General features: G+C 36.9%; 1 pseudogene; it reads right to left on the bottom strand.

Moving 5' to 3' along the window:
* LOC103730980 lies at positions 1 to 941 on the bottom strand (annotated as a pseudogene).
* Positions 942 to 10565: the final 9624 nt, after the last annotated feature.

The following is a 10565-nucleotide window of genomic DNA, read 5'->3' as shown; positions in this document are numbered from 1 at the left end:
CTAAGCTCTTTTGTTTAACATTTGAAGGAAAACTCTACTTAGATGACTCAGCTCTTTCCTCAGGGCTGTCTGCATTTCTCTGTTTCTGAGACTGAAACTGATGGGGTTAAGCACAGGTGCCGGAATGGTGAAGGACACCGGCCATCAGAGCATCTTCACTGAATGAAGATGGGCCTCAAACACACAAAGTAAGCAAACCCACAATGTATGAACACCATGGTGCAGTGAGAAGAGCTCAAGTTGAAAAGGTTTTACACCTTCCGTTGGCAGAGGGTGTCTTCACAACTACAGACACAGTGAAGACGTAAGGAATCATAATTAAAATAAAGCTGCCCACTAGCACAAAGGCAGTGAATGCAAGGAGAACCACTTTCTGGAAAAAGGTGCAATTGCAGGCAAGGGAGACCACAGGTGCAATGTCACAGAAAGAGTGCTGAATGAGGTTAGAGTTACAGAAGGACAAGGTGAATGTTATGGTGACAATGCATAGGGAAACCCAAGTCAACCATACTGGAGACTGTCATGACCTGAAAGCAGATCTTTCTTGTCATAAGAATTGGATACTGCAGGGGGTTGTAGATGACAGTGTAGTGATCATAGGCCACGGCAGATAGTATGAAGCAGTTATTGGCTGTCAAACCATAGAAGAAAAACATCTGTGTGGCATACTTGGGGAGAGAAACGGTCTTTCTCTCCGACAGCAAACCCACTAACATGCGGGGGATGATTATCATGGCAGTTCAGGTTTCGGAAAGGGACAGGATAAAGAAAGAAGTACATGGGGGTGTGAAGGCTGTGACTGAGCCTGATGGTCACCATGATGGACATGTGGCTAATAGGATAGTCACATGGGAAACGACAGTTACAGCAAAGAGGAAATTCTGCAGTTCTTGGAAACTAGAAAACCCCCGCGTAGGAATGTGGTGACTGTGGTTGCCCATCCTCATGGTGGCAGCAGTTTTACCCCAGAGGTGAATGCTCGAGGTCAGACTGAGTTTAGTGTGAAAATACTCTGACATCAGCTGTCTTTCAGTCATGGGCCCCTGCCCCTGAGAGAATCTGAAAGAGGGAAATTAAATGCACTTGGCTGAATTTAGTGCCAAGACTAAGTGTGTTGAGGAGAATGGGTCTAGTGTGTGAACTTATAAACGACACATAACTTCACATACCTTCTGGAAGTCCTCTCCTTTGTATCCCACCCTGCCTTTCTCTCCTTGTCAGTCAAAATTTCACAAGAGGGTATCAAAAAATTGCTTATGTTCTCACCTGTTGGATATAAGAATAACATTAACATCTGTGAAATATTTATGAGTCACCTAATGTAATCCTGATACACTCAGGGCTTTACGCTGTTGACTGAGTTTACAATTGAAAATAGTACATACATTTTTCTATAGACTTTACAAAATTTCTCCCAGGGTTATCCTATCTTTCTTGTGCTTCCAGCATGCAGGGGCTGTGTGACTATCCATTGTACCATTGAGTAGATCTAGTAAATCAATTGTATCCTGTATTCTAACCCACAACAATGAGATAAGGCTGGAAGGCATTCAATAGCTGTCTCTGAAGCAGGTACACCATTGGGTCAAGAGAGTTGTGAAGACATTGGCCCAGGTCTAGATGGTATGCATGTATCATGATCATGATGTCCTGGTCCATTTCTGAGTTTTCATCAAAGCTCCCAAGATGTTTTCTAACTGATGTTTTTGTGGAAAATCATGTTTTGAAACACAGTCATGATGAGAATTAGCACACATTCTTCAGGTCATTTTACCCTGTCACATTTCTATTTCCAATGGATCTTAAAATATTCACTCTGCATGTAATTACTGCATGAACATAACTGGTATGTTTTAATACAACACAGGGTTCAATTACAGACAATTGTCAGGAAAGGAAAGTAGTGGTAAGACATGGGTGGGGGGCATAAAGCTTGGGAAAAGGTTCACTGTAAGGTCTTCCATTAGGATCCACAAACCTTTGGAGTACAAATGACAATAAGCCTTTTAGTGCACATACTGACATGCAACTGTAATCCCATTTACTCTATAAACTAAAGCAACTTGAGTAAAGGAATTCAGGGTTGGCTTGGACAGCTCGGACTTTGTCTCATATGAGAAGGAAAACAAAAGGAAGCAAAAAGAAAGTTTCTTTTAATTGAAAAAATATTTTGTTATGCCCTGAATTTCTGGAGATAAAATATAAAATGAGACACCCCAATAGCCAGTATTTAATGTACTATTCAAACGCTGTATGTTAGATTTTCTTCATTTAGTTTTCCCAACATTTTTATGTGATGTCAATTTTGATACTACAAAAATGGAAACTAGAGGACAGGGTGAATAAGTAACTTTAAAAATCAATTAATTAATTCCACTAATAATTTGTCTAATGTCTGTTACTTGTCAGACCTGTCTATGGTAGGAAAGGTACCATGGAATTAGACAAAGATAAGTTATCCTATCTCTTATAGAGAAAAACACTATTAAAAGAAACCTATGAAGTGATGGGAACATGGGTGGCTACCTTCCGCTGTGGAGTCAGGAATTCCATTTCCATGGAGCTGACATTCATGCCGTAATAGAAATCCATTAGCTGGTCACCTCTTAAATGGGAGACGCATGCCAGATAGAAAAAAAAAAGAGTGTACATCCCCATGCTGGGAAAAAACTGCACAGATTCAAAGACTATCAAACACTTGATGTGATCAGAACACTCTGTATCCTCTTAAACACCTCCTGAGAATTGTAGTATTGGGCCCATGCTTGAGGTAATACAGCAATAATTTGGGAAAGGAGGTAGCTTATTAAATGTGAACCTGGTGTTTACACCCAGGTGATATGCTTGTAGGCGGGAATGGTGACCACAGTAACCTGTCCCCATAAATACAAACGCCTCAGAGTTGCATTCAAGTTTCCTAGGTCCCCATTTTCTGCTCAAAACAACTTCATCTCTGGGGGAGAACAGTCCAATACCTACCAAGCATACCACTTCTGTCTGCTCTTCCAAACATTGCTGCTCTAACTTGCAATACTCCCCTCTCCAATTCTTCTCTGAATCTTAAATCACTTTTTGCTTCAAATCCAATTCAGGTATCATCTCTCCAGGAAGTCTGCTATCTACTGGGATTAATTTTTATTTAATTTTTCTGCACTGACACCTGACTTTATTTCAATGAGATTATACATGTCCAAGGTCAGGGCAAAGGATGGATTTATCATTTTGTAGCTTGTCCCCGCAGTTCAATAAACACAGCACTTTATCAAAATGCACATATAGGCCAATAGTTATAATTGAAAACTGTCTTCTAGATGTGGAGATATAACAAGGAGCCCTTTCTTCATCCACCCTCTTCTCCCTCACTCAACTCCAACATACTTCAGTTCAGCCTGACGTTAATGGGAGGATTAACCAAAGTCATTCCCAGAAGGCAGTCCTTCCTAATAACTGAAAGCCTTTATAGAGATTATTTTCCCACTTCGAACAGACTTTGGGCATTAGGACTTAACCGTTTAATACGGATCAGTATTAACTAGACTACATGGTAACAGTAAGCAACTGCTCCAACACAGCAAGATTAATTCCACTCCCTGAATACAACCATTCCTATGAAATAACAAAAACAATCCTTTGAAAGTGTTGCTAGGCCTCTATTTTGACCATGTTATGCACTTGATTTATTGGTGCATGTATTTGGATGTATGTATGCTATTGCACATGTGTGGTGGTCAAAGGACAATTTACGAGTGTCAGTATTTTCTTATTTTGTGGGTCCCAGAGACTAAACTCAGATTATCAGCTTTGCAGTAAGCCATCTTACCAGTCCATTATGCACTTTTTTTGAGACAGGATCTTACTATGCAACCCTGGCTGGCCTGGAACTCTGTATGTAGACCAGACTGGACTGTAACTCACAAGACATCTGCCTGCATCTGTCTCTTAGGTACTAGAATTATAGGCATGAGCCACCACACCTGGCCCATTATGCACTTTTTATTAAACAGTTAATGAAAATACTTTTATGCCACGATAGTTCAAAAACTTTCTCTAGATATTCATGTCCTTTTAATCAGTTGTATTTCCAGTTAGGTAAGATAATTAAAGTACAAACATGAGTTACACTACACACACACACACACACACAACACAACACAACACAACACAGAGTTCTCTGTTCCTCAAGTTTAGTTAGTTGAGTTTCAGAACAGGATTTTCCATTAACTTGCAGTGAATGAGATGGGCCAAGATTATAGAGATTGTAATGAATTTCTTTTGTTCTGGTATCACAGTTTTAAAATATTTATTGATATTTATTTTCTCAAAATAAACAGAGTCTTCCAGAAAGCTGGTCATTTACTCATATGAACTCATACAATGGTGACAACATACACAAGATCTATGCAACCTCAAATCAGACAAAACTCCACCAAAGATATGGGGAAGTAGGTAAGCAATCCCCACCCAACCTAAGGAAATTTTGACAACTGATGGTTGCTAGGAAAGAAAAAGGCAATGTCTTGCTGGGTTGGGAGTCTCAGTGGTCCCATTATATGGAGAAAAACTTAAGGACATTGGAGGACATAAATCATACTCTGTAGTCTATTATATACACACGTATATGTTAAATTGGGTTAGGGGAGTCTGGGCAGGTGCAGAGAGGGGAGAAGACGGACCTAAATGCCCTTCTCCAAATTTTAACACAAAGCATACAAAATGTGTTAGTTTACTGTCTCTGCTTTTGTCATACGTTGACAACTTCTTTAACACCTAGAGACTAGATAGCATAAAATGAGGGCTTGTTTGTCCAGTATGTGTAAAGTATACGGTGCAGCAAAGTTCAGTGGAAAGTATACAACACACAAGGCTTTGGATAAGCTAAACATCTCACACGCCAATGAAATTTTTTGCAGTTTCTCCCCTTTCACTGCCCTCAGTCTACTGCACAATGACATCCAGTACATGGTTCTCTCGTCAAAACTTATTCAAATAAAAGATGGATTTCATTCATATTTATACAGTTTTGGGGAGAATTACTAATACTTAAATTGTTTCAAAAATAAAGGAATATGTTTTATTGAGTTGAAAATTATGGGAAATATAAAAATATAAACAGATTCATGAATTTCATTTTCTTTTCTTTCTCTAATTGGAGTTGGAGGTCCAGGTTTCATATAAATGCTTGTTGATTTTAAAAATTACAGTCACATGATAATTAACCAAAATGGTTTTGAGGAAATATGAAGAAACACAGTAAGAAACTAGTTGCTAATGATTTAGAGCATAATTAAACCATGGGTGAATATATGTAAATTGAAGAACCATTTTATCCATAAATATATGAAAATATATATACATGCATATGAATGTTATATATATTGTATATTTGTATGTATATGAAATACATTCATTTATGTGTATATTTATCTTTCCTGTTTAGTTCTTTTGATATAATGAAATAGTCTAATTAGATTGGAAATTAAAGCTTGAGTTTCACTGGAGTCTATTTTTAATAGGGTAAAGAATTGAACAGACACAGAAAGGCTTGTATTCAAATGCAATTTCCACTACATACTTATATTAAATAATTTCCTATTCCTATAACTATTTTCCTCCTTGTAACTACATATACTTTTCTGCAGTATTAACACACTGTGCATACAGAATTACAAAACAGTTTCTGTTTAATAATTGATAGTTACATTCCCATTTGCTAAGACAGCACATAGTTAATAGGCAACTTTTTCTTGCCAGTGCTTATCAATATTTTCATGTTCACAGAATACCTGCTGTATTGTTCTAGATTCTGTTCAGGTGTCCAAGTCAGTCTTCTTCGGCATACTCCACATTAGGTGTTTCCAGTTTTATTTTCGGTTTATGGTTTTCTAAGCCCTTGTACCCTTAGGATCCTCAGTACATTCTCTCTGTTAATACCCAAAAGCACCTGGTCGCTAGTGGATGTGAAAAATATTCATGACAATTAGAAATACAAAAATAAATTCCTACTTCATACCAAAGAGGAATAACTTCCAATTACTTTAAAATAAGAAAAAATACACTGTTAAAAAGAACTTACATCAAATGCACAGTTTTCTGCAATTCTCACTGCTATGTAATTTGTGGATATACTATTTAAGCCATTTCCCCCTCTGCATGTCCGTGATGAGTTCACTTTCTTTCTAAAGTGAATTATCTTATGACAATAAGGCAGTGTCTTTTCTGTTCATTGTGGCTGGGACTGAGTTTTGATGCATACCAAATGAGAGTTCCAAGGCCACCTGAGATCTGTGAACATGACCCCTCATTTTTTATACCAGGAGGACTGTCTTCTGCAGAACTTGAAGGCTTTATGATGTCCCCAAGACATTGTTGTGATTCTTACATTACATTCTGATTTCTTTTATTTTTGCTATCTGAAAATGGTTAAAATAATTATAATTTACCTTGTTCAAACAAGTTTAGAGCAAAAGTGATTTTTAAAATTTTACTTCTTATTCAATATACTCCTAGTAGTTCTGAAAACTTGCTAAGGCTCTGAGTCTTATGTCCTATGTAGATGGCTAGGAAAAGTTCCTATCATATAAAGCTGTTACCCAGTAGAAGAAAGTTACTGTGACCATTAATATTTACCACCTAGATTCTTCCACATGATAGTACATAATGAACTACCACAAAATTTATTGCTCTTAAACTATTACAATGTATTCATAAATGTAAGGCTCAGAATGAATAAAAAATTAAGTCTCCTGTTCACTCTTGTGCCTGGTTGCAGATGCTGATGATGCTTGACACCTGAAATGAAGATTCAGCCTCCCTAATGGGGAAGTGGGGAGTAGATTCCACAACAGAACATCCATGAGAGTCTAGCAAATGCCGCAGTCTTTTATGTCCTACCTGCTTGTACTGAGCTTTTCAATTAAGGTGTACTGAAGTTATTCCCAGCCTAAAGGAGATGAAACCACATTTCTTCACAGGGAATTGACAAAATTCTAGGAAAGTATATGGGACTAGAATTACTACTGTCAAACTTTCTGTAAAATGCATTACACATCTCCAAACATTTTACAATATTTTATCATTTACTTCTTTGTTTTTTTATGTAGGCATTGGATTATCATGTTTTAAGTATTTGTCAAAGAAAGTTGAAGTTGTCAGTATATTACCATACAAATACTTCTGCACATAAATGAATATCAGTAGTCCATTATTTACCTGATTTATTCTATGCAGTTTGGCTCATATTTACATGAAATAAAATGTGCAAAACATCCATTTATAATCATTATATATTGGTAAATGCATAAGCATTATTGTAAGAACATGGTAACCCATGTGGTAGCTCTGAGAATGTCATGTGCCATGCAGTCTCTACTCTTTTCATAAAATTTCTTTCAGTTAGCACAATGTTTTCCAAATGCTGGTTGTAACCATAGTTCTTATTCCTTTATGGACTAATATCATTCCTTTGTGTGAGCATGCTAGTTTGAGAAATTATTCTTCTACTCATGGGAAACTGGAGTGTTTCTAGTTTGTGAATAGAAAGAACACAGTGGCGTTAGAGTAGAAATTAAAATCATAAAGAATAGAAAGATAACAAACAAGTCTGCTTCTTTGAAAAGTCTATTAACATTGACAAAACTTCATCTAGATTGTTGAAGAAAACAGAGGACCCAGAAGCTGTAATCATAAATAATAGAGGATATTTGTAACATCCACCTGAAATTTTAAAAGATTCAAACGCATCACATGAACAATTTTATGCAAAAAGATAGCTGAAAAGTGTGAATTCTAAAAAACCACGTTATAAAAAGTGACTTACAGGTTGTCTTGTGAAAATGAATGCAAAACAAAGAAACACTAGCATTGAATTTAATCCATCAGCATATAAAAAGGATTATACACATGGCTGAATGTGACTTACCTCATAAAAGCAAGATTGGTTTATCATTAGAAAAGCAGTTATTGTTATGTACAAATCTGTGTTAGATATGCTACCTATATGGTATAAATATATATGAAGCATTATATACATATAACAAAAATATGTCATAATTTCAATGAAGGCAAGTAAAAGCAAGACTTAAGACAACATCACACCTAGTGGCCAATACTGGATGTTTTCACCCAAGGATGCCTACTTTTGCTGCTTCTGTTCAGCATTGCAATGGAAGTATCTGGGAAAATGAGCAGGAACAAGAAATAGAAGCCATCTACTATGTAGAGGAAGATGTAAATCTTATCTATTTGCATAGGATATAATTTCATGGGTAGCAAACACACACACACACACACATACACACACACACATATATATATATGAAAATTCAGAAATGTATTAAAATGGTAGGGACTAATAAACAAATCCAGGAAGTTTGTAGGAGACAAGCAGAAAATCAAAGACATTTCCTTTGTACTAACAATGAGCAAACTGGATTTTAATGCTGCTGGGCCAAGTGAAAATCTACAAACAAAAGGTAAGGCTGGACACTTACCCCATTCTATATACAAAATTAATCCAAATGATTGCATATCCAGATGCAATGTCTAAATATATAAAATTTTAAGGACAGCAAGCAGAAATTTTCACAATCCAATACTAAGGAATGGCTTCCTAGTCATTACACTCAAAATAAGAGAAAAATAGAAAAAATATATGGGACCATGTTAAAAACAAAAACTTCTGGAGAGATGGCTCAGTGGTTAAGAACACTGGTTGTTCTCGCAGGAGACCCAGGTTTGAATCCAAGCACCCACGTGGCAGCTAACAACTGTCCATAACTCCAGTTCCAGGGGATCCAACAGCCTCTTCTGTCCTCCATGGGCATTGCATGACACAGGTGCACTTACCTACATGTAGGCAATACACTCATGCACATAAAATAAAAATAATTTTAAAAATACCCCAAAAACCTCTACATTTCAAGAGAAACTAGGAATAAAGCAAAGAAATCATAGAAACATGGGAGGAAGTGTTTATACACTATATATGTGTTTACGGATGGGTATTTATGTCAATAAAAACACTTAAAACTCAACACAAATACCTCAATGAAACGTGAGGCAAACAGAGCTGGAGTGATGGCTCAGCAGATAAGAACACTTGCTGCTCTTGTAGAGGACCTAGGTTCCATTCCCAGCACCCTCATGGCAGCTCACAACCATCTAATATTCTGGGTCTAGGGGATCCAATGTCCTCTTCTTGCCTCCTCAGGTACCAGGAACACACATGGTGTGCTTACATACATGCAGGCAAATGCACATGCACGTACGTCTCCAAAATAAAAATAGAAGTTAAGGAAAAATTTGAAAATTATTTTCTCTAATTAGTTACACAAATAGCCAATAAGATAACAAAATTAACTTTGATACCATTACTTGTGAGGGAATCTGATTTCAAACATCATGTGGATATTTTATTGAGCCACTCTAATGACATGGACAACGTAAGTTCAGTATTTCTTGCCAACACAGTGTCATCTGGTCTCATACAAGCAGAACCTCATTACCATAGCCAATCAGACCGCAGAATACACAGCAATTTCCACCACTGTGAGGTTCATAAGTGGGAAGCTATCTTTGTAGTCCAAACCATTCAAATACTATTAATATATTTCCTTGAATACTTAATCCAATTAATTAGTACGCCATGATTTCTTCTTGGCCTTTTGACTAAGAGAAGGGTAATTACTAAGCCATCAGACATATCTGAGGAAGGAGGAAACAAGAAGAGTACCTTGACAGATTTTCAGAAATGTCCATGAAAATTAACGTGATAAATTTTCTGTTGAGGGACTGGAGAGATGACTGGAGAGATGGGTTAAGAGCACTGACAGCTCTTCCAGAGGACCCAGGTTTGGTTCCTAGCACCCACCTGACAGCTAACAACCATCTATAACTCCAGTTCCTGGGGATCTGACACCCTCTCCTAATCTTAGCAGACATTGCATGCACACATGGTGTACTTATATACATGTAACCAAATCACTGATACACATAAAAATAGAAATAATTTTTAAGTGTCCGTTGATTTGGAAATTATGTTTTTCAGTTTATCTTTTGCACAAATCCACGTGTTATATTCTAAGTTCTGATTTTTGATAGACATTAATCATTTAGATATGAATTAAGCTGACTTTTTCTCAGTATTGTGATCACACCTTATCCTCAATTCTATATCAGTCTTCTTTCTCCTTTGTCAACCAATTGCACCACTGGTTCTTGTTTTCCACTCTCTTCCCCCCATCTCCCTCTCGCTTTTGCTCTTCCTTTTCTAGTTCTCTCTTCCTTTTTTGAGTTCTTTTTCTTTTTAATATCCTCTCTTCAATATGATAATTTTCTCTCCCACCAAAGCAACTGTGACTATGAAAATACAATGTGTCACCATATTTTAATGTTTGCTGGCTCATTAAGTGTACATATATGCATTGCATTCTACTTGTAGTAGGGAAATGGGGAGAACAGGACTTATCAGATTGTTAGACAACACTTCAATTACTTTGCACATTAAGCAGTAACTTTTACTGTAAATACCTTTTCCATTTCTGCTTGTCAATGCTTAGTAGCTTTGA

The sequence above is a fragment of the Nannospalax galili genome, unplaced genomic scaffold (assembly GCF_000622305.1).
Source record: "Nannospalax galili isolate Female #2095 unplaced genomic scaffold, S.galili_v1.0 scaffold1654, whole genome shotgun sequence".
NCBI classification, from domain to species: domain Eukaryota; kingdom Metazoa; phylum Chordata; class Mammalia; order Rodentia; family Spalacidae; genus Nannospalax; species Nannospalax galili.
The sequence above is the reverse complement of the archived record's forward strand: the minus strand, read 5'-3'. Positions and strand labels throughout refer to the sequence as shown.